The sequence below is a fragment of the Bos taurus genome, chromosome 11, assembly GCF_002263795.3.
Source record: "Bos taurus isolate L1 Dominette 01449 registration number 42190680 breed Hereford chromosome 11, ARS-UCD2.0, whole genome shotgun sequence".
Classification (NCBI taxonomy): Eukaryota; Metazoa; Chordata; class Mammalia; order Artiodactyla; family Bovidae; genus Bos; species Bos taurus.
The window spans coordinates 23,578,376-23,601,775 of record NC_037338.1 but is presented as its reverse complement, the minus strand read 5'-3'; the positions used below and the strand labels follow the sequence as shown (position 1 = coordinate 23,601,775).

General features: G+C 37.4%; 1 long non-coding RNA gene and 1 pseudogene across 1 annotated transcript; one reads left to right on the top strand and one right to left on the bottom strand.

Annotated features, from left to right (window-relative positions):
• The first annotated feature begins 824 nt into the window (after window positions 1-824).
• On the top strand, window positions 825-3,371 carry LOC132346558 (uncharacterized). Its single transcript, XR_009496393.1, has 2 exons — window positions 825-1,008; window positions 2,402-3,371. It is a non-coding gene; the product is annotated as an uncharacterized lncRNA (long non-coding RNA).
• An 898-nt stretch (window positions 3,372-4,269) lies between these two features.
• Window positions 4,270-4,623, bottom strand: LOC615674 (large ribosomal subunit protein eL36-like; annotated as a pseudogene).
• Between the last annotated feature and the right edge of the window lie 18,777 nt (window positions 4,624-23,400).

Here is a 23,400-nt window from a genome sequence, read left to right as displayed (position 1 = left end):
ATTCAAGAAATTAACATAATTCAAAAATCAAGGAGTTTACTTTTTTCTAGGACATAATTTGCTTATTTTTCTGCTATTTTCCTCTTCTTGTTGTTGTTCAGTCGACCAGTCTTGTCTGACTCTTTGGGACCCCATGGACTGCAGCACGACAAGCCTCCCTGTCCTTCACCATCTCCCAAAGTTTGCCCAAAGTCATATCCACTGTGCCGGTGACGTCATCCAGCCATTTCATCCTTTGATGCCCTCTTCTCTTTCTGCCCTCAATCTTCCCCAGCATCAGAGACTTTTCCAATGAGTCAGCTGTTCGCATCGGATGACCAAAATACTGAAGTTTCGCTATTTTCTTCTTGCTAAAGCTCTAAGATTGTTTTCAGCAATATAATCATTCATTAGAAGTCAGAGCTTATTTAAGATCAATCAGAATGGAGAGTATTGCTGAAATTAAAATATAAGTCAAGGAAAAAGTAATTTGTATGTACATTTAAACATTTTTGCTGAGCTTTGAAAACATACAGTGTTAATAGGAAGCAAAATACCCTTGACTGTGCAGCCAACTGTTAAATGAGAAAAGTGTCTTATTTTTAATTTTGAAGATTGACTACTTTTGAACACTAGTTATCTTTTAAAGCAGTCTAATTAAATTCTTCACTTAAGCCATCTAGACTAGAAAGATCATTATATGAAGAAAAATGTTTAAACTTGTTTTCATCTGCAAATCAAGGGCCTTTTAAAATGTGATATTTAATTAATTTAACCATTTTTGATATTTTAATATGAAAATTTCTATCCATTGTAAAAGGCAGTATGAATAAAGAGAGGCATAGTCCCTTGATGTTTGTGAAGTAAAGGATTTTTTTTTTTGCACCTTGCCAGATTTTCCCTGCACCTTGGCGTCCAATCTAACCTGGCAATAATTCAGAACTTCCTATGAAATGTCTCATGCAAGTCAACATCTCATTTATTTGGCTCTCTTTCCTTGGATTCCAGATCAAAACACCTCTATCCTCTGTAAGTACAAATACATTCAGTACCCTGAAGCATTTTAATAGCATAATGAGTATCCCTCCTTAAGTAACATATATTATTTTCTAATCATCATTAGCATCAGTTGGGAGTTTCTTAGAATTGTAGAATCTTAGTTTTTACACCAGAACTTAGAAACAGAATCTGTATTTTATAATGATCCCCCCTAGCGACTTAGCAGCAGCAGCAGCAGTGATTTTTGAGTACACTAGAATTTCACCAATATTACTTTAGAGAGAAAGTCTTAGTCCTGAAATTGTATTTTCAAATATTTTATTTACTTTTCTAATTTGGGGCATTCAATTGCTTAAACTTTTTATTACCCTATTAATATATGAAGGCTCTCTAATGATGTGCAATGTTATTCTAGTTGTTGGCAATTTGTTTCCATGCTAATTCTTTCTTTGTTCTACTGATTTCTAAATTAATACTGTTCTGGTCAGATAATATACTTCACATTATTTTGATGTTTATGGAGTTCTGTTTTATGACCCAGCATTTTGCCTATGTTGGTGAATGTTTCATGTGTACTTGAAAATGATGTATATTCCATAATTGTTAGATATAGTAATCCAAAGTCAAATAAGCCAATTTCTTAATGATGTTATCAAGCCTTCTATATCTTTATTGACTTTTATGATTCCTATCAGCTATTGATAGGGTAGTGTTAAAATTCCCAAAGTTGCTTGTAATCTGTCTATTTTTCCTTTAAATTTTTTAGTTTTACTTTTGTATTTGAAATTCCACTTTTGGTGATGAAGTACAGCATACTTTGTCTGATGTTAATATACCCATTCCTGCTTTCTTATTCTTAGTGTTCTCAAGGTATACACTTCACCACCATTTTATTTTAAAGCAGTCTACTTTACACAATATTCCTTGTAGGTATCATATAGGCAGTCTTGATTTTTTAATTTGGTCTTACCATCAAGACCTTTTAAGTAAAGTGTTTATTCCTTTCCCATTTATTGTATGTTTGGCATTTGTTTCAAATACTGATGTAGCCTATATTCCTCAGTTTTATGTTTTTTGATTAGTAAAATTTTTTCTAGTATTTGATTTGTATTTCCTCTGTTGAGTTTTAAGATACACCTTTATGCATTTTATTTGATTTCAGTGTATCTTTAACATCACAGTTTATATCCAAACAAATATATGAAATTTACAAGAGTATAATTCTGTAACACTTTTCTGTCCTATGTGCTCTTGCTACTTATCTTCTAAATAGTCTATAATGCTGCCATGTATAATAGTTTATTTTTTTTTTTTGCTTTAAACAACTATCTTGCAGAAAAATTTAAAGATATATTTAAAGTTTCATCATGTATAAACACATGTACATTTATGTATAATTTGCTTTGATTTTCCCTTTGGACAGAGAAAGAAAAATATATTACTTACATGTGGAATCTAAAAGATGGAAGAATGGGCTTGTTTACAAAACAGAAAGAGAATCACAGATGAAGAAAACAAATCTAGGGAGGAGGGATAAATTGGGCTACTGATACTGACATGTACACACTACTATATACAACATATGTAACTAATAAGGACTTACCGCATAGCACAGTGAACTCTATTCAATAATCTGTAATGACCTATTCAGGGAAATAATATAAAAAAGAGTGGATATATGTATAACTATTCACTTTGCTGTATGGCAGAAACTAATACAACACTGAAAATCAACTATACTCTAACAAAAGTTAATTTTAAAAAAGGTGAGAGTTTTTAAATACAGACACATTGTTCTGTGCCTTAACACTTTTGATTTTATATATGTTAGAAACTTTCCATGCAGATTCCAGCTGTAGCTCAGAAGTAAAGAATCCACCTGCCAATGCAGGAGACAGGAGATGCAGGTTCAATCTGTGGGTAAGGAAGATCTCCTGGAGAAGGAAATGGCAACCCACTCCAGTATTCTTGCCTGGGAAATCTCATGGATGGAGGAGCCTGGTGGGCTACAGTCCATGGCTTAACAAAGAGTTGGACATGACTTACTGACCTAACAACAACAACATGTTATATTTTATAAAAGATGCGTGTTTTTCCATTGTATAGATGTGCTATCATTGATTTAAGCAGGATACTGTTGAGAATTGCTTGATGTTAAAAACTATTTCAATGAACAATCTTTCCATTACATCTTTATATACAAGTGATGATTTATGTAGAGTTAATATATAAATGTGGAAGTACATAAAAAAGAAAATACTTAAATTGTCATAGATGTTCTTCCAAAAAGATTGCACCAATTGACAGTTCCATCTACAGTGTATAAGAGTGCCTAATTCTAGGACTTACTTCTAAATAGTTATTGGCTATAATTTTTTTTTTTTTTTTTTTTACTTTATAATATTGTATTGGTTTTGCCATACATCAACATGAATCTGCCATGGTTATACACGTGTTCCCCATCCTGAACCTCCCTCCCACCTCCCTCCCCGTACCATCCCTCTGGGTCACCCCAGTGCACCAGCCCCAAGCGTCCTGTATCATGCATCGAACCTGGACTGGCGATTCATTTCATATATGATATTATACATGTTTATGGCATTGGCTATAATTTATATACAAAATTACTCTTTTAGGAGTACCATTTGATATATTTTCTAATTGTATAAAATTCTGTATCTTTCATTACAATGAAAATACAGTATCCATCACCCCCAAAGGCTCCATTATGACCATTTAAAGTGACCCCTTCTTATCTCCAGGCAGCCACTAATCTGTTTTCTGTCATTACTAGCTTTTCCTTTTATAGAATTTCATGTAAATAGAATTTAAGAGTACCTATCTTTTGCTTATGAATTCTTGCACTAAACAAAATGTGTTTTAGTTACAGCTATGATGTTGGTCATTTTATTGCTGACTGGTGTTTTATAGGATGGTTAAAAGATTATTGGTTTATCCATTCTCCATTTGATTGACAACTTCAGGTGTTTCCAGACTCTAAGATAAATAAAACTCTGAATACTCATGTATAAGTTGTATGTGTGTGTTTTCATTTCATTTTGTTTGTCTGTTCTTACACAATGGGATTGCTAAATCATATGATAAGGGACTTATATATACTACTTTAAATTTCTCAAACCGCCCATGCCATTTTGCAATCCTATCAACAGTGTAAGAGCATTCCAGTTGCTCCACATTCTCTCCCATACTTGGTAATGTCACATTTTAATTTTTTAATTTATTTATTTATTCAGTTTTTGGCAAGATTTATTGTGAACAAAAGGGAAGGGCTCAGTTCTTCTTGGCTGCCGCTTTCCTCATGGCAGAAAGACGTTGCTTAGCTCCTCTCTCTTCCTCTTTGAGCGGATGTGTGTCCCCACCTTCTCTTGATGAACTTGAGGGCCCGCTTGTCCTTGGAGACCTTGAGCAGCTCCATGGCTCGTCGCTCGTAAGGGGCAAAGCCACATACCTCCCGGATCATGTCCCGCACGACCTTGGTGTATTTGGTGAGACGCCTGCGGCGGCCCCTGTGCCTCGGCTTGCCCACGTTCTTGGTCACCTTGGGACCCTTGCTGAGGCCCATGGCCATGAGGTAGCACAGAGCCATGGCTGTTGTTCTACAATGGCTGCCGCGGCGGAAGGACCACATTTTTCTTTTTTAAAATTTAACCATTCTAATGGGTGTTAGTGGTTTTAATTGCATGTCCTCATGAACTGAACTTAACTGATGATTGATAATGTTGAACTTCTTTGAGGTTTTATTAATCATTCATGTACCTTCTTTGTGAAGTATCAGTGCAATTGTTTGACCCGTTTTATATTTGTTTGTTTGTTTTCTTATCATTTTCATGCTACTGACACATATGTGGAAAGAGGCATGAGAAAATGGACTTGGGAAAGGAAGCAAGGCTTGTATCTGATTATTACATAAGAAAGACTCATTAAGAGATTTCAAGCTCTCATTGGGTACTGATTTCTAACGTAATTCCACAGTGATAAGAGAACCAACACTGTATGATTTCAATACCTTTATACCATGAAATCGTTGCACCTTCTTTTGCATCCTTGGATATGTTCCAGTGTCTGTTAGTTTATAGTCTACGGGAATTTGAATAGAATTTATATCCTACTGTTCACTTTCACTCTTCACTTTAATGCATTGGAGAAGGAAATGGCAACCCACTCCAGTGTTCTTGCCTGGAGAATCCCAGGGACGGGGGAGCCTGGTGGGCTGCTGTCTATTGGTCGCATAGAGTCGGACATGACTGAAGTGACTTAGTAGTAGTAGTTCTCTTAAAATTGTAAATTTTAATTAGGTTGAACTGGTTCATAGTGCTTTTCAGGTCCACTATACCCTTCTACTTTGTGGATATTCATGCTATTAATTTTTGGAAGTCTGATATTGAAACTCCAACTAAAAATCTTAATTTATATACTTAAAAAATAATAAAGTAGAACTATGTGTAAGTTTGTTCTTTTTATAACTTAAAAAAAAAGAAAGGAAATAAAAAATAAATAAAGGGTCCTTAAATGTCCCTTTGTGGGTATGCCTTACTTTCTCTTCTTGATTAAATTATCTCAACTGGGGGTTACTCTCTCTAGGCTTTTGAGTTTATCTTTCTCTGATTCTCTCTGTGGACTAGGACTCTTAGATATATCTATGACTAAAAACTGAGGAAGCCATCATAATCAAAGATTCGTAATTACTCTTTCTGGCACCATGAGCAAACCTATTCAGCTGTACCAAAAAAATGTGTGCATAGATGCATGCATGCTCAGTCATGTCTGACTATTTGCAACACTATGGACTGTAGCCTGCCAGGCTCCTCTGCCCATGGGATTTCCAGGCAAGAATACTGGAGTGGGTTGCTATTTCTTCCTCCAGGGGATTCTCTCAACCCAGAGATTGAACTCATTTCTCTTGCGTCTTCTATATTGGTAGGTGGATTCTCTACCAGCTGAGCTACTGGGAAAGCCCCCAACCAAGAAAATGGTGGTTCTCTTTCCCAATGTCTACACACTGAAAGCCAGTGTGTCTGCCAAACACTGGTACCTCTGCTTATGTTCATGAGGAAAAAGCAAATACCTTACCTGAGGGAACAGAAAGCTTTAAAGCAGCCTGCCAATATTGTAGCTATGCTATGCTATGCTAAGTCACTTCAGTCGTGTCCGACTCTGTGTGACCCCATAGACGGTAGCCTACCAGGCTCCCCCGTCCCTGGGATTCTCCAGACAAGAACACTGGAGTGGGGTGCCATTTCCTTCTCCAATGCATGAAAGTGAAAAGTGAAAGTGAAGTCGCTCAGTCGTGTCCGACTCTTAGCAACCCCATGGACTGTAGCCTACCAGGCTCCTCCGTCCATAGGATTTTCCAGGCAAGAGTACTGGAGTGGGGTGCCATTGCCTTCTCCGGCCAATATTGTAGAAATACATCCAATAATTACAAAATGATATGTACTCGTGGTTGCATTTGTATATCAAAATAGTGAGCATTATTTCCAGAAATGGACATATAGGCAATTTCTCTGTTTTTTCTTAAAATTTTCTGTGCTATTTGAATTGTTTAAAATAAATAATATACTATAAAATGTGAGTTTAAAAAATCCAATTTTAAAAGTACATTTGTGTCTCAGGGTTATAATACAATGGAACAGTTGCTAAATAAAATCATTCTGATCTTTGTAAAATAGGAGTGAGCGAGAGAGAGATTTCAAGATTTTCTTTAAACAGTTGTTCTGAAACCTGAGGCTTCCCTGGTGACATGGATTTGATCCCTGGGTCGGGAAGGAAATGACAACCCACCCCAGTATTCTTGCCTTTGAAATCCCATGGACAGAGGAGCCTAGTGGGCTACAGTCCATGGCAATGCAAAGAGTTGGACACAACTTAATGGCTACGCACGCATGCACTCTGAAACCCAGCTACATATTAGAATCCCCTGGAAAGACTGGAAACCTACCCATGCCCAGGTCCAACCAAAATACAATTAAATCAGAATAACTAGTGATGAGGAAGTCTCAGTAGTTATTAAATCTCCCCAAATGATCCAATTATGCATTTAGGATTGAACACAACTTCTTTATAAACTTTTGATAGTGGTAGGATTTTCAAAAGGATTAAAGCTAAGTTGGCTTTAAATCCCGTTATGGATATTTAATTCAAAGAATGAGATAATTCCATTTGCAGCAACATGAATCAACCTAGAGATTGTCATACTGAATGAAGTCAGACAGAAAGACAAAAGTTATATCATGAATCTCAAGGTAAATAGACACTTTAAATATTGACTAATATTAAATATGTGTCCATTAAAGGGAATCAAAGTGAGATAAATTTTAGCTCATTGTAAAATGGGACAAATATTCTAAAGATATGCCGCTACAACATCTAGTACATAATATCAAATGTATCTCTTTCTAGCTGCATGTTAGTAGCTCAGTCATGTCTGACTTTTTGCAACCCCATGGACTGTAGCCCTCAAGGCTCTTCTGTCCATGGAATTCTCTTCTTGCCATTCCCTTCTGCAGGAGATCTTCCCAACCCAGGGATTCAACCTGTGTCTCTGACGTCTCCTGCACCACAGGTGGACTCTTTACTACCTGAGCCACCAGTCAGGAAAGCCCCAGTCAATACTTATTTTATGTAAATAAATGGACACTTTAGGAGAACGTAGAGTCCCTACCACTATAGTGTCTTTAAGCAGAAGCTAGATAGCCATCTGCTAGAGATACTGCTTGAAATATTTCTAAAGGGGTAGAAAATTGGTGACAATGACTTACAAAGTTCTTTTGACCTCTAAAATTATTTGATCCTATACCTTCAATGGAGGGACTGATGCTAAAGCTGAAACTCCAATACTTTGGCCACCTCATGTGAAGAGTTGACTCATTGGAAAAGACCCTGATGCTGGGAGGGATTGGGGGCAGGAGGAGAAGGGGATGACAGAGGATGAGATGGCTGGATGGCATCACTGACTCGATGGACATGAGTTTGAGTAAACTCTGGGAGTTGGTGATGGACAGGGAAGCCTGGAGTGCTGTGATTCATGGGGTCGAAGAGTCAGACACGACAAAGAGTCAGACACGACTGAGCAACTGAACTGAACTGAATACCTTCAATATTTTGACATTTACACTTCACAATACCTTGCTGATATTTCACCTGCTATGGGATAAAAATGAAGTTTTAACAGAAAAGCTTTCTGACCCAATTCTTTTTTCATATTTGAAGAATTCTTATTAATTTTCTCTTAGGTTAGGCAGAAGTATATGGAAACATGCAGGCTCTGAAAATTGAATTAGTAACACATGACAGGAAGTGGAGTTGACTGGATTGCAAGAATTCAATATGGAAAGGAGTAGTTTCTAAGTGAAACCACTGTAGCAAACAAGTCTGAGACTTTGTGCTTTTGGTTGCTGAAAACAGCACACCTCATTCTTGATTTTTAAATAAAATCCTTCTTCTCCACCTTTGAAGCTGCATGGATTGGAGTCATTTATGCCTACTGCCTCAAGACCAACTTTATTAGCCTTTCCCTTACCCCTGTAAATAGTAGGAGTCCAGTCTAAATATGACATTGATAATGTTTTATCATGCTGGTAGCTCAATTTACTACTTATCCTTTGTATTGTATTTTCCACACTGTATTATAAACTTTATACTGCTACTGCTAAGTCGCTTCAGTCGTGTCCGACTCTGTGCGACCCCATAGATGGCAGCCCACCAGGCTCCCCCGTCCCTGGGAGTCTCCAGGCAAGAACACTGGAGTGGGTTGCCATTTCCTTCTCCAATGCATGAAAGTGAAAAGTGAAAGTGAAGTCACTCAGTCATGTCCGACTCTTAGCGACCCCATGGACTGCAGCCTTCCAGGCTCCTCTGTCCATGAGATTTTCCAGACAAGAGTATTGGAGTGGGGTCTGTTTAATTGTTTATGAAAATCACTTCTTTCCCTTTGTCCAGAACTAAAGAAAAATTTGTAGATTATAGAAAAAAAAAAAAAACAAAACTTTTCTTCTGTCCTACCATGATCCTTCCTCTTTTTTTTTTTTTTTACTCTAACCTTTCTACTCTGTCCCTCAAACTACCTTTAACCCATTATGTCCTAACGTTACATTTTCTGTGCATGACAAACATAATACTACTTTGCTACCAAAAGCTTAATACATAAAACTTGCTTTATATCCCCAAGTTTTGGATAGGAGCACTTAGCTATTTATTCAACATTTATTATCTACCCATCATATAAAAGGTATTCAATAAAAAGTAAAAAAAAAAAAAGTCATGAAATACAAATACTTTCACAAAAAAACATGCATTATAATCTTGGGGGCAGTAAGATGAAAATGAAAGTAAAGTCATTCAGTCATGTCCAACTCTTTGCAACCTCATGGTATGTAGCCTGCCAGGCTCCTCCTCCATTCATGGGATTTTCCTGGCAAGAATACTGTAGTGGGTTGCCATTCCCTTTTCCAGGGGATCTTTCCCAAACCAGGGATCGAACCTGGTTCTCCCACACTGAGGGCAGACTCTACTGTCTGAGCCGCCAAGGGGCAATAAGATAGATACACTAATATATCCTCAAGTTACACAAAGAGAAAGCAAATAGATTAAATTAATTTTGGCAGCTAAGGAGACATATCTGCCATATTTCACTCTACGAAGATTTACATGAGACATCAAAACAAGAACTTAAAGGTGCTGTTTAAAAGTTTGGTATTTGTTTTTGATACTTGCAAGAGCATCTAGCCCAACTATATTATGCCCCATACCTACAAAAAATATATTAACTGATGGAGGCAACTCTCTAAGAATCTGCAAAGGCCAAAAACTTAGAAGAGGAGAAATGAAATTAAGATTCTAACACCTAGATTACACTTTGGGCTACTCCAGTGGAAACTCTAAACAGACAAATATCCCTTCATCACAACGATATATCCTCCTCAGTAAATTCTGCCCAGCATACTCTTCCTCATATCACTCTCCTGAATCAAGCTTTCATGTGTGTTTGGTTGACAAAACCTTGGTCATCTGTCTGATTCAGATTGAAGGATATTAGGAAGACAAACTCAGGTTTTTAGCTTGAGCAGTCTGGACCCCTGATGTACTGGTTTCTTCTAATCCAGAAAGTATTCAAAAGATGCTCAGTAGTAATAAGTATATAAATAATCGCTGGGGTATCAAAACAGTCTTTTTTAGATTGATACTTACATAACTCTCACCACAAACTTCTAGACAGCAATCACATAGTAAGCAGTTAATGGTTGAGAGAGGATTTCTAACCAAGGAAGAAAATAATAACCATCTTGAAAGAATAATTCTTTAGCAAAGGGAGTAGGTATCAGCAGGATATAGACACAGAATTTTTCTTTTTTTTTTTTTGCCACAGAAATGTTGAGCATACTATTTAACTGGTTATACATTTTTAATCTTTACTTAGTAAAATGTACTCAGCAGAGACTTTCAGTTAGATATTAGAAAAGAAAGTGTGTTGTTGGCTCAGTCGTGTCTGACTCTTTGCAACCCCATGGACTATAGCCCACCAGGCTCCTCTGTCCATATTCTCCAGGCAAGAATACTGGAGTGGGTTGTCATTTCCTCTTCCAGGGGATCTTCCTGACTCAGGGATTGAACCCAGGTCTCCTGCATTGCAGGCAGATTCTTTACCAGCTGAGCTACCATGGAAACCCCTACCTGCCAACATCCCTACATAACGGAAGCTGGGCTAAGAGTTCTTTTACCACTGCTGCAAGCTGAGGAGACACTGAGTGTAGTCCATTCAGCAGCAGGAACTAAAAACCTTGTTAATATCATGCTGTTTTGGAGACAGGCTGGGATGACTTCCACAGTATCAACAAACCTGCATGGTGAGGGCAGCTGATCTGTTGTGTCTAAGGAAGCTGATCTGTTGTGTCCACCTGACCTGGTGGCTGCCACAAAGGCCCATTGTCTCCTGCCAATCCCTGGGTGTATCTGTACCACATGCTGCTCCCCCATGTCACTTGCACAGCACTGCCATTCATCAAATGGGCTCCAAGTAGGCACTCTGCTGGGGTCTTTCCTAAATACAGTAGGAATTATAGGATGAGAAAAAATACAGTGCTATAGTGCTGGCAGCAGCAATGCAACAAAGGAAATGCACATTTGAAAAGTGTCTGATTTAAACATCATCACTATAACAATTTGACTTCACTATTAATGTTTACTTATAAGGTTTTATCTTTTCTTTCTCTGCCCCCATTCTAGAATTGTTCCTTTTTGCTGATGCTGGGTATTTGTTGTAAAAAGTTCTTGAAAAGCACTATAAAAGATTTTTTGTAATTGTCATTCTTAAACAGGATTTCATCCATCTTATGAATGCAGTTGTCAGCAAACCAGGGCAGAATCAACATGAACTTAGGTTGGTGGGGGAGAAAATATTTTTTTCCTTATTCTGTTTAGAGATTCAGAGCCTTGGATTTGAAGCCTGGTTCTGATTTTTGTTGTTTTTAGTGTATACTTTCCCTTTGTGAGCTTCAGTATCCTCAACTGCATAATGGAAGCAAATAAGACAAAGTCAAACAACAACAAAAAGAACCTAGTTCATAGCACTAGGGCTATACTCAATATAAAATAAGGAAATAGATGTAAAAGTACCAGAAGCAGTACTTGAAAGATGGTAGCAATTCAGCATATATTAACTAGATATAGATGTGGTTCACTATGAATTTGCATAGACAGCAAACAATACATATTAAAATTAGAAAACCTGGTCAAAAAATATTCTGCGCTTTACATGTAAACAGAAAGTATAGTTAAAATTTTTCAATTTCCATCTTGCCCTTGGAAATCAGTCAAACTCCATGGCCGCTTTTTTTTTTTTTTTTTACTACTTCTACTGGTCCTTCACCATAGTATGAATAGTAGAAATGAATTTAAATAAATTGTGACTTCAGTCACACTCAAAGAAGCCTTCATGAAGGGATTATTTTAAATATATACAACAAAAACATTCTGAGAAGGACACATATCCTTTTTTAGGTGAGTGTTCTCATTATGCTTTAAATTATTTTAAAAATATATAGGATGCACAGTTATATAATGTGTTTTGCTATTCTTGAGCTGGCAAAATAATGATGATCTGTATAAAACTGTATTCATAGTATAGCAAAATAATCTTGACTTTTATTAGAGAAGAAGACATAATGATTTTGGAGAGGTTTCAGTTTGACTTCTGACAATTTGAAGCTCCTTGTAATAATGAGTGATTTCTGGTTGAAATACTGAATTAATAATTAATGGCAGTGTGTGTCAAATAAGAATGTAAGTGCCTGAAATGAGTGGTTGCTTCTGACTAATTTTTGGCCTTTGCCAGATGAGATGTAAAAAGGTAGGCTGGAACCCCCAATGAGACAGAATGACCTTGGTCATTTAGCCGAGACAAAGGGAAGGCAAGCCACCGAATGAAATCCAATTAGGTAATTACATTTCCTTTAACATAAAATTCTCATATTATTTCAATTAAATATTATATTTCCATTTCCCTGCACTCTTTTTGCTTTCTCTTTCTATTTTCATTTCAGGTTAGACATGAAAATGAGAGCGCTACTGATTTATTCAGGGAGACTGGCAATATCATTTTAGCTGTAGGAGAGATGATGTTTGTGACGGTTGGCATGAAACTTACAAATAGACTCCATGGCTGAAGTGCTGAGTGATTGTTCAAAAGGTAAGTAAAAATAAGAAGCAGGAATTTGAAGATGATAAGAGCTGGATTTCTAACATGTTTTCAAAAAAAAAAAAAAGGTTTAAGCTGAAGGAAGCCCGTGTTGTAAGCTAGTTCAGGGGTCAGCAAAGTTTTCTGCAAAAGGCCAAATGGTAAATATTTGAGTCTCATGGGCCACATAGAAACTTTCACTATTCAGTGATGCCTGTGCAGAAGGAAGGCAGCCATGGGCAGTACATGGACAAACAAATGTGGCTGTGTTCCAGTGAAATATTTACAAAACCGGGGGGTGAGCCAGACTGAGATGCGAATTATTAATATTTGTGGACCACTCATTTAATCTAGGGGCTTTCCTGGTGGCTCAGACCGTAAAGAATCCACCTGCAATGTGGGAGACTCAGGTTCGATCCCTGAAGAAGGGAATGGCCACCCACGTGAGTATTCTGGCCTGGAGAATTCCATGGACAGAAGAGCCTGGCAGGCTACAGTACATGGGGTCACAAAGAGTCAGACACAACTAAGAAACTTTCACTTCAGTTCACTTCATTTAAGCTAATCTCTTTAGAGGAGAGGAAATTCAGGTTCAGAGATACCGTGTGTGTGCTCAGTCACTCAGTCATGTCTGACTCTGCAACCCCATGGACTGTGGCCCACCAGGCTCCTCTGTCCATGAGATTTCCCAGGCAAAAGTACTGGAGTGGGTTGCCGTTTCCTTCTCCAGGGAATCTTCCCAACACAGGGATCAAACCTGCATCTCCTGCAATGGCAGGAGGACTCTTCACCACTGAGCCACCTGGGAAGCCCTCAGAGATACTAAATGAAGTTAAATGATATACTTTTTTTTTTACTTTACAATATTGCATTGGTTTTGCCATACATCAGCATGCATCCGCCACAGGTGTACACGTGTTCCCCATCCTGAACCCCACTCCCACCTCCCTCCCCGTACCATCCCTCTGGGTCATCCCAGTGCACCAGCCCAAGCTTCCTGTATCTTGCATCGAACCTGGACTGGCGATTCGTTTCTTATATGATATTATACATGTTTTAATGCCATTCTCCCAAATCATCCCCCCCCACCTCTCCCACAGAGTCCAAAAGACTGTTCTATTCATCTGTATCTCTTTGCTGTCTTGCATACAGGGTTGTCGTTACCATCTTTCTAAATTCCATATATAAGCGTTAGTATACTGTATTGGTGTTTTTCTTTCTGGCTTACTTAACTCTGTATAATAGGCTCCAGTTTCATCTACCTCATTAAACTGATTCAAATGTATTCTTTTTAATGGCTGGGTAATACTCCATTGTATATATGTACCACCGTTTTCTTATCCATTTGTCTGCTGATGGACATCTAGGTTGCTTCCATGTCCTGGCTATTATAAACAGTGCTGCGATGAACCCTGGGGTACACGTGTCTCTTTCAATTCTGGTTTCCTCGGTGTGTATGCCCAGCAGTGGGATTGCTGGGTCGTATGGCAGTTCTATTTCCAGTTTTTTAAGGAATCCCCACACTGTTCTCCATAGTGGCTGTACTAGTTCGCATTCCCACCAACAGTGTAAGAGGGTTCCCTTTTCTCCACATCCTCTCCAGCATTTATTGCTTGTAGACTTTTGGATCGCAGCCATTCTGACTGGTGTGAAATGGTACCTCATAGTGGTTTTGATTTGCATTTCTCTGATAATGAGTGATGTTGAGCATCTTTTCATGTGTTCGTTAGCCATCTGTATGTCTTCTTTGGAGAAATGTCTAATTAGATATTTGGCCCATTTTTTGATTGGGTCGTTTATTTTTCTGGAATTGAGCTGCAGGAGTTGCTTATATATTTTTGAGATTAGTTGTTTGTCAGTTGCTTCTTTGCTATTATTTTCTCCCATTCTGAAGGCTGTCTTTTCACCTTGCTTATAGTTTCTTTTGTTGTGCAGAAGCTTTTAATTAGATCCATTTGTTTATTTTTGCTTTTATTTCCAATATTCTTGGAGGTGGGTCATAGAGGATCCTGCTGTGATGTATGTCAGAGAGTGTTTTGCCTATGTTCTCCTCTAGGATTTTTATAGTTTCTGGTCTTATGTTTAGATCTTTAATCCATTTTGAGTTTATTTTTGTGTATGGTGTTAGAAAGTGTTCTAGTTTCATTCTTTTACAAGTGGTTGACCAGTTTTCCCAGCACCACTTGTTAAAGAGATTGTCTTTTCTCCACTGTATATTCTTGCCTCTAACTCAAGTTCCTTAAAACTTTTTATCAGAGCTCAAGTTGCAGCCAAGTTTTCATGTATCCTAATCTGCTCTTTTCCCATTGCATCACTGTTACATAAACACACAAAAAATGGCCTCTGTGTGTTGGCCCCAATGTTACTTCTTCCCTTCAAACTGAGACCTTCCAGCTCCAAAGCCTGCCAGCACCAGACTTAAATTTTTGCACATATAGTTATTTTTAAAATAGACAAAACAAGCAAATGTTTGGCTATGTCTACCTCACCAACCAGCTGTTACCTGTTGATCAAATGGAACCTTGAGATTATAAGGTCCCTCCTTTTCAATTCTCTGACCAAAGAGTGCCCCTAAGACGCTAAGAGCACACAGGTCTAAGCCCACTCTCAGGTTCCCCTCTCCAGTTAGAGTTGTCTTATCTCTCTCCTTCTGAGTAGTAGACCCTGAGCCAGAGCCTCTGGATAAGCTTATTCTGTGAGGGACGTCTTTACATGCAAACCTGTCAAAGAATTGCCAGCCAAAACCAGATGTTCTATTGCCTGTCATAGTCATGTCTTTTCCCTGGACCAGTCCATAAATCCCCTGACTTCCTACTTCATGATTCATGAAAAGCAAGAAAAACAGAAAATAAAAATAAGAATATTTAAGTCATCTTTAGACAGTTTACTGCAATTACCAAAATAACTGTTTCATAACAGGAAATTATTTCTGTAAAGTATGTTTCCCAGAATTCCCTTTGCTATAAAATGGTTAAATTATTAGGATTATGTTCATATGTGCAACCCCTCTATTAACCAAAGGACTTCTTTTTCTGTGGAAGATACTAGAAAATATCAAAGAGATTAAGAAGTAATACACATTCAGCAGATAGAAACTTTTTCATTATAGTCTGTCCACAATGCATAGTGGGAAGTGGTTCCAAATTTTCTGTGATAGGAGGCAGGAATAGTAAGGGATTTCAACCACTCCCTATCTTTGTGAATGTCCTGTGTGTGTCCACAGTATAATTGAAAAATATGTCTGTGATGCAAATAAAATGGCAAGATCCCCTCCTACCAATGTTTACAAATGACTATTTGAAAATCTGAAGGATGAGTTTCAAATTTTCTAGTTAACTTTTCTGTGAACAGACTACTTTAAATGTATCATGATACCAGTTGAGTAGTACGATGGATTAAGATTAGTGTTCAGGAAATATTCACCTTCCATAACCACCATCTACATTGGAAGACTATACTTTTCATTATGTTGATTCAGGACTTGGCCATGTAACTTGCTTTGGCCAGCAGTATTCTAGCACACATGATATAAGCAGAAGCTTGAAGTCTTTGCACAGTTGGGCCACATATAAGGAAACATAGAAGGCTGGAAAACAGTGACTCGTAGCAGTGAAACACTGGGTAATGGTGTTGCCTAAAATAATTTGAAAAGGAAATTTACACAAAAAATTGAATGATGAGATTTTGAAAGAGAATGCTAAAAGTATGAAGTGTGAGCGGGTTCTTGCTAGCTGTATTTGTTTCAATGATGCAAGAAAATGATGCACTTACACCAAGCCTGTCTAGTTTAAAAGATAATTTAGAAGGAAATTAAAGATAAATTTCAGAGTCAGAATTTTTCACCAAATCAAAGGTAAGCCACTTAAATGCAGTTGCAGGGAAAAGATCAAACACAGTATGCAACCATTAATAAACAGGCTCCAGGTAAAGACCAAAGAATGTGCCTTCAATACCATTTTGTTATTTGTTAACACTTTTGAAAATATTTAGATGGTATCCAGTAGACCATTCTTCTAGACTGAAATGACTTTAGAAAGATTAAATGCCTTGTTATACACACACTTGTATCCAAATTACCTGAAATTAAATAGAGAGTTCTATCTCAAAAAGGATTATGAATGTAGCTTTTGCCAAAGGAATTGATCCGTCTTTGAAAAAGATGTGTGCTAGCAAAAACAATGCCAACTGAGTCTAAAATATTAAAGTAATTGAGATGCAAAATTGCATGTGGTCTCCAACTTCATAAAGGAAAGGAACAGGCTGGAAAATCTCCTTGGCTATCAAGAAGGGTACACTCTCATATTCTAACTCTGCAGACATGGCCACGGTGGGTAATGCAAAAGGAAGTGCATCCCAAAGGTGGAGTCAGGAGCTGGCAGGAGCGAAGGACTCAGGTACCATTCTGTAGAAACAAAGTTGGCACTAGTCAGTATATTCTGGAGTCGGAGGACCTGACAACATCTGTCCAGGAGAATTTCAGAATTCAAATGGTCCTCTGACTTCTACATGCTTTCCACTTTTCATCTTCTGTTTTAAAATCAAGAGTTTAGGAAGGAATAATTGGAATTAACAAAATATGTAGACCTGAATATAGACAAAAGTACATGTCAAAATCTCTGGGATGCAGATGCAACTACAGATAGTGGAATTATACCCTTAAATGCATTTAATAAAATCAAGTAAGAATGAAAATAAATAATCAAAATATTCATCATACAAAGCTATCCTTAGAACAAATGGCTTCTTTTAACTCGACTTCTCTGTGAAGTCAATGTTGTAGTTCAATCCTTTGTGTGGTTGTGCTAAATTCTACTGTAGAGTTAACCACATTCATTTATCAGTTTTCCTGTTGATGAAGACTTGCTGCTATTTCTGCTGCTGCTGCTAAGTCGCTTCAGTCGAGTCCGACTCTGTGCAACCCCATAGACGGCAGCCCACCAGGCTTCCCCGTCCCTGGGATTCTCCAGGCAAGAACACTGGAGTGGGTTGCCATTTCCTTCTCCAATGCACGAAAGTGAAAAGTGAAAGTGAAGTCGCTCAGTTGTGACCGACTCTAGCAACCCCATGGACTGCAGCCTACCAGGCTCCTCCATCCATGGGATTTTCCAGGCAAAAGTACTGGAGTGGGGTGCCATTGCCTTCTCTGATGAAGACTTGTGCTACTTCTAATTTTTAGTTATTGTGAATAAAGCTGCTATGAAAATTCAGGTATAGTTCTTTCTGTGGACATATGATTTTATTTCTCTTGTATTAATACTTAGAAATAACATTTAGGGTCAAATGTTAGATGTGGTTTTAACTTTCATGAGAAATTGTCAACTCTTATGTCCAAACTATCTTATATTCCAGCAGGTATAGTATCTAAAAGGAATGACAAGTCCATCACCTCCTTGTTAGGTTACCAAGAAAGTTATCAGAAATGTATTTAAATCCAGTAATAGTTTATGGTTTTAAACTTAAAAAGCAGCTTGCCTATACACAAGTATTTATCATTTAGTAAAATATAATGAAAAATTCTATTACAAAAATAAAAAGGAAAATCTTATATTAAAATATAATTAGGAAAACATTAAACAGGAAATATACAAGTACCATATGAATGAAATCATGAAATATTAGTGAGGAACACAGAAGATACAAATAATGGTAAAATATGCTATAGTCCTATTTAGTGAAAAATATCAATTTTCCTCAAATTTATAAGCATAATGAAATAACAAAAGTGCCATAGATATGATACAAAATTACAAGCTCATATTAAAATTTATATGGAAAATTAAAAATTAATTGAATTTTATGTGATTGTGTAAATGTGAAGGAACAATGAAGATATTTCAGAAAGAAAAGTACAAATCAATGTATAATTTACTTAAATAAGATATTTGAATGTATTTAACAGAATGACATTGATGCAAGATCCACAAGTTTATAGAAGAAATTATTAAAAGAATCGCATTGGTTATCCATTTAGAAACAAATACAGTTAGAATTTGGGGCTTCTCTGGTGGTTCAGATGGTAAAGTATCTGCCTGCAATGTGAGACTTAGGTTCTATCCTTGGGTCAGGAAGATCCCTTGGAGGGGGGAATGGCAACCCACTCCAATATTCTTGCCTGGAGAATTCCATGGACAGAGGAGCTTGGTGGGCTAGAGTCCATGAGGTCACAAAGAACTGGACACGACTGAGTGACTAACACATACACAGACAGTTTAGAATTTACCTCAAACCATCTACTAGAAAAACTCCAGAGTGATTTCACAGGGAGAGATGAAGAGAGATCTTAAATGTATAGTCATTTGAAAGTCCCTTCCTTTTACTCAATAATGGAGCTTTACAGTATAAGGAAAACAGAGATCATCTGGTCCAGACTTTTTATTTTTTCAAATCATATTTTGTAAAATAATACTACCCTAAAGAATTAGACTGAGAAGAAAAGTGAGCTAGAGAAAGATAAGGGATACTAATGAATCCTTGGCAAAGAGAAACGGAAACTGAGAAAGGGAAATTTGAGGTTGTTTTGAAAAGGTCCCACCACAGGTAGGTAGCTAGGTATGTAAATATTTAATGAGAGACAGATTTCTTCCAAGCCCGGCCCATCTCTTTTTAAAGTTTCTGGCATTATTTTGAATTGAGAATACTTACCTTGGATTTAATTAAAAGACGCTTACTCCTTGGAAGGAAAGTTATGACCAACCTAGATAGCATATTCAAAAGCAGAGACATTACTTTGCCAACAAAGGTTCGTCTAGTCAAGGCTGTGGTTTTTCCTGTGGTCATGTATGGATGTGAGAGTTGGACTGTGAAGAAGGCTGAGAGCCGAAGAATTGATGCTTTTGAACTGTGGTGTTGGAGAAGACTCTTGAGAGTCCCTTGGACTGCAAGGAGATCCAACCAGTCCATTCTGAAGGAGATCAGCCCTGGGTGTTCTTTGGAAGGAATGATGCTAAAGCTGAAACTCCAGTACTTTGGCCACCTCATGCGAAAAGTTGACTCATTGGAAAAGACTCTGATGCTGGGACGGATTGGGGGCAGGAGGAGAAGGGGACGACAGAGGATGAGATGGCTGGATGGCATCGCTGACTCGATGGACGTGGGTCTCAGTGAACTCCGGGAGTTGGTGATGGACAGGGAGGCCTGGTGTGCTGCGATTCATGGGGTCACAAAGAGTTGGACACAACTGAGCGACTGATCTGATCTGATCTGATAGCTGCTATAAAATAGTGTTTTATGCTATGACTAAATATTAGAAATACATGGATGTTTCTAAGTTAGTATATCATCTGCAAGAGAAAATCATAAAGAATTAGTGCAATTATGCCCTTATCTGTAGGGAAATTTGGAAATCAATGGAATGTGATTCAATATCCATATATCTTTAGTAATAACATGAGCACAAAATTTATGCATTTAAAATTATTCAAATATGATGCCAGCACTACTTCTGTGATAATAATAACAAACCTATCAACACATAATGATTAGTTCATGTGATCATTTAGTAGTTTTATGTAACATTAGTAGTTTAAAATGAATTCCATATTTCATGAAACAAAGTCCTACCCACTTACATTGTCTGAGAAAAAGCAGATCTTTATAAAGAACACCAACCACTATTACATTCACTACGAAAATGCACTTTAATTGCAACAGAAGTCCTATAATATACCTGAGATCTTTAAATTTGCCAACCAAAAATCTGGAACTGAATTGCTGCTTCAGAATTTATTAGCCAAGTGCCTTTGCACGAGTCACTTTTTCCTCTGAAAACATTTGCTCCTTTGTAAATGTATTGTGACAATCAACTGAGGGACTATAAAACATACACTGTATATCAAAAAGTGCTCCACAGATTGTGGTTGTTGGTATTGCTACAACAAATGGGGGCATGAGAAGATGTATAGGAATGATTTTTAAAACTTGAATTTTCTATTTTCATCACAAGTTTTATATTTAACAATGTGATTGTTAATAATGTTTTATGATATTTATGCCTTGGAAAAAATTTAAAAGTCATTAGCTCATAAACTACCATACAATTGCACTCATTTCACATGCTAGCAAGGTAATGTTCAAAATCCTTTAAGCTAGGCTTCAACTGTAAATGAACTGAGAGCTTCCAGAAGTACAAGATGGATTTAGAAAAGGCAGAAGAACCAGAGATCAAACTGTCAATATTTACTGGATCATAGAAAAAGCAAGGGAATTCTAGAAAAACATCTACTTCAACTTCATTGACTATGCTACAGACTTTGTGTGGATGACAACAAGCTGTGGAAAATTCTTAGAGCTGGGAGTATCGGACCACCTTTCCTGTCTCCTGAGAAACTATATGCAGATCAAGCAGCAACAATTATTAATAGAACCAGATATGGAACAATAGACTGGTTCAAAATTGGGAAAGTAGTATGTCAAGACTGTATATTATTACCCTGCTTATTTAACTTAGATCCAGAGTACATTATGTGAAATGCAAGGCTGGATGACTCACAAGCTGGAATCAAAACTTTTGGAAGAAATATCAACTTCAGATATGCAGATGACACCACCCTTACAGCAGAAAGCGAAGAGGAACTAAAGAGCTTCTTGATGAGTGTGAAAAAGGAAAGTGAAAAAGCTGGCTTTAAACTCAACATTCAAAAAGCTAAGATCATGAAATCCAGTCCCATCACTAGATGGCAAATAGAAGAGAGAAAAATAGAAACGGTGACAGATTTCATTTTCTTGGGCTCCAAAAGCACTGCAGACAGTGACTGCAGCCACAAAAATATGACGCTTGCTCCTTGGAAGAAAAGCTATGACAGACCTAGACAGTGTATTAAAAATTAGAGACATCACTTTGCGGACAAAGGGCTGTATAGTTAAAGCTAATGGTTTTTTCAGTAGGCATGTATGGATATGAGAGATGAACCATAAAGAAGGCTGAGTGCTGAAGAATTGATGCTTCTGAATTCTGGTGCTGGAGAAGGCTCTTGAGAGTCCCTTGGACTGCAAGGAGATCCAACTAGACAATTCTAAAGGAAATCAACCCTGAATATTCACTGGAAGGACTGATGCTGAAGTTGAAGCTCTGATACTTTGGCTACCTGATGTGATGAGCCAACTCATTGGAAAAGATCCTCATACTAGAATTGTCTAAGGTCAGGAGAAGGGGGAAATAGAGGATGCAATGGTTGGATAGCATCACTGACTCAATGGACGTGAGTCAGTCACTCAATGGACTTCACTCTGGGAGACAGTGAAGGACAGCAAAGTCTGTCATACTGTAGCCCATGGGGTTGTAAAGAGTTGGGCATGACTTAGTGACTGAATAATGAACAACATAAAGCATAACAATTTCTATGAGTTTGTTAAATTTCATGTACTTTATTCCTTTTTTAAGAAAGAACACATTATTGAAGTATGATTTTTTTTTTAGTAAAAGGCAAATGATTTATTTGATCTGAAGAGAAACCAGAGTATTATTGAGGTATGACTGACATACAAAAATCTGTATATATTGTATACAACTTGATGTATTTGTGGATAAAAATACACCCATGAAACCACCACCATAATCAATGCCACCAACATATCCATCACCAGACTGCTCCTAATGGCACCTTCTTGGTCTCCTCTTGATACCTATTCAAGAAAAGATTCTGACAGTTGTCCCAGAGGACAGTCCCAACTGAAAATCATATTTTGAAATATATCCTCGAGTAGCTGGTGTGACAGGGAAAATTAATGATTCCAGGATGTGATGTTGAAAATAAAATGATATTGTAATAACTGCATCTTCAGACAGTGCCTGTTAAAAGAAATGGAAAATAAGAGTCTAGGTATGGAAAGAAAATATAGACAATTACTAGACTTGAAGGCAATTATGATTCTTGTCAGGGTGTATGTGTGTGATGGAAAACATTTTACAAAAGAAGATCATTTTTCTTTCATACAATGAAGTAATAATAGTACTGATTTTGTCTAGCATGGAGAAACAAGAGGATTACATTTTGAGTTAGGGGAACTGTGTAATAATATTGGAATGACCCATCCCTATACCTGTCTGCTCATCAACTTTCTCATCTTAACATGTGGACACTGAGGAGAAAGGCTATCTACGATTTTTTTTAACATTCTATTAATAAAAGATGATGGTAGGGTGGGGTGAAAAACAAAGCAAAAAAAAAAAATATGGCAGGAATTCAACACGTTTTAAAGAAACACTCTGTAAAAATTACTTGCAGATTTTGACTGGGTGTAAATAGAGGGAAACAATAGAATAGGAAAGACTAGAGTCTCTTCAAAAAATATGAACATACCAAGGGGACATTTCATGCAAAGATGGGCACAATAAAGGACAGAAAGGTAAGGACCTAACAGAAGTGGAAGATATTAAGAAGAGGTGTCAAGAATACACAGAAGAACTGTATGAAAAGGTCCTAATGAAATGGATAACCATGATGGTGTGGTCAGGAAGCATCACTACAAAGCTAGTGGAAGTGATGGAATTCCAACTGAGCTATTTCAAATCCTAAAAGATGATGCTGTTAGAAGTGCTGCATTCAGTATGTCAGCAAATTTGGAAAATTCAGCAGTAGCCACAGGACTGAAAAAATTGAGTCTCATTCCAATACCGAATAAGAGCATTGTCAAAGAATATTCAAACTACCACACAATTGCACTCATTTCACATGCTGGCAAGGTATTACTCAAAATCCTTCAAGCTAGGCTTCAACAGTATGTGAACCGAG